Below are 2,688 nucleotides of genomic sequence, written 5' to 3' on the forward strand. Positions count from 1 at the left end.
GGCAAGCAATTCAGTCTGGGTTATACCTGTATTATCAAGCAAAACATATCTTCATATTGTATGTTTTTATAAATGAACAATCTTATAAAACCAAAATCTCAAAGCATATGCCTAAATGAAAAAGTGCAAAATCATATGCTTTTATCTGCATTAAGAGTAATTGCTCCTAGACTCAGTTCTATGCTGTATCTTGATCAAGACTACCAAGATCTTCCTTAGACTTTAATTATATTATCAGCAGCAAAGCTTCTGGCTTCTGATAGTTTTCATCTCTATTCAGTAAAATATATTTTGACCCAGAAGCACTATTTAGTAATATTTCTGTTATTAATGAACTTGACAGGTTATTTATTGCACCAGATGGGGAAATAGAAGAGGAATGGAGATCGGAGAGATATGTTGATGTTATTTCCTAAATATTGTTGTAATTACAATCAAACCTTGGTACTGGACAGTTTCAGAACTTGTGGGATTTAGTATTCAATGCATTTTGATGAGAAAAGACATTCAACATTTGCTTGGCATTCGTAGAGCTTGCTAGAACTTGTTGGCATCATGATCTGGGGAAGCGTATGCCTATTCCAGCAGAAAGAAAAATCACGTGTTAATTAAGGAGCAAAAGAAGAGCTCAACCAAGAGGAGCCACAGGAACTTCAAAGGGAGCAGCAACAAAGGTGAGGAGGAGGTAAAAGGAGGACGTCCCCATTTCAATAATCAAGGAAATGTGTGCAAAATGGGTGGAAGTGCAAATCTTTGTTGAAAAACATCACTGTGATAAAAGCTTTAACAAGCAGAGTTATACATTTACTAAATGACCAGATCATGTCCCATTTTATATGAATTTTGAAATGCAGATGTTAGTTTGTAACATCAGTGGATAGGTTTCTTATGAAGCTTACACCTGGTGAATCTCAAGCAGGATTCAGTGCTGATAAGGGACAGAAAAGAGAAAGAGAAAGAACTCCAGAAGGGCAGTTACCCTCAGATATTATGGAAGGGGACTCCTCTTCCAGACAATAATATTTCCCCTCCTCACCATCTTCTTAGGCTATGAACTCCTCTCAGTACAGGAAAGTTAAGTTAAAATGATTTTATTTCATCTAATTATTGTGTTTTTATGTATTAATTATTAATGCATATTTAATAAAATACAACTCCATTAATGCATATAATGCCTTATAAAATCTGAGTTTTTTGGATGTCTGGAACAGACACATTTTTCATTATTCCTAATTTTCATTTTAAAAAATTATTCCTAATAGGAAAAATTCATCTGGTACTTGACCTTTTTGGTACTCAACCTACCTTTTGGAACTAATTAATGATGAATATCAAGGTGCCAGTGCACTGTGAAATCTGTATACTAAAAGTAGCTCCTGCCTAAAAGAGAGACTTATAACTAAATTAAAACATTCTTGACCGATAGGTAGGTTGCAAGGAAAAAAGCAAAAAAAAGGTCAAACAAAGCTTTCCATTTTTTAAATTGAATCTATCCTCATTTTTAAATAACTATTTTTTATATCACAGGTTTTTTCCCATCAATGTATCCCTCTCCCACAATAGACTGCTAATTTGTAACATCACCTCTTTACTTAGAAGATGGAAGTGTTTTTTGTCATGTTTTCTGGGACCAAGATCAGATCTAATCACTAATGCATATCTGTTATTATAGCTCTTACTTTGCATTAAGCATAAAAAGACTGAAAAAAAGAACCTGGGGAGTGTGGGGAAAAAATAGGAAAAGATATAGTATGAGAAACAACCTTGTGATTGGAGTAGCATGGTAGATAGAGGTAGACATAAGGAAAAGGAAAATAGTGATTTAGATCCCATGAAGATCAAAGGGCCCCCTGAAAGATGGGAGCTCAGATGTCTATCTAGGGTTAACAAGTAAAGAAACTAATTTGAAGATAAGGGCTATGATAGCAGGACAAGCAAGTAGAAGAACTACTTCAAACCAACTGAGAGAGAAAGGACAAGTCTAGGCAAAAGGTAACAACATCCCATAGACTGGAATCCCAAGACCTACAAAGAAAAGGGAAGGTTTGGGTATGTCAAGTGGAAAGAGATAGCATGAAGCCCAAACAGAAAAGTCTTGGACAAGTCAGAGAGGGAAAGGGTATTCTTATCTAAGAAGGCAAAGACTAAGGCCAGATTCTACTTGAGTATATGTCAGGCTGAAGAAAAAAGTTGCCTTTGAGGAAGGGGATAAAAGAAGAGGGATAACTCTTTAAGGTAAAAGTTCTGGAATCAGAACTAAGGATTAAGAAGATAGTGTATTCTGGAAGAACTGAAACTCCTAAGGCTTTACAGACTCAAAAGCTTTGCAAAGCTATTGGATCAATTCAATCAGTCCCAGGTTTGTGGATTGTTCAGAGACAATAGCAAGAATTCATTAAGAACTGGAGTCACAATCGGCCACTAACACACTGTTGGTGTGGCAATTGGTCCATTGATTTGGTATATCAGTTTGGCATCATGCAAGAAAAATGAATAGAGTGCCCATACCTTTTGACTCAGAAAATCTCACTGCTAGGGTTTTACCTCAAGAAAGTCAAAGACAAAAATAAAGATCAATATATACCAAAATATTCATAGCATCACTCTTTGTGGTAGCAAAATACTAATGAAATGGGTGCCCATACATTTCAGAATGAAAATGGTTGAAAAACCCATCATGTGTATTTT

This window comes from Gracilinanus agilis, chromosome 1 (genome assembly GCF_016433145.1).
Source record: "Gracilinanus agilis isolate LMUSP501 chromosome 1, AgileGrace, whole genome shotgun sequence".
Taxonomy (NCBI): domain Eukaryota; kingdom Metazoa; phylum Chordata; class Mammalia; order Didelphimorphia; family Didelphidae; genus Gracilinanus; species Gracilinanus agilis.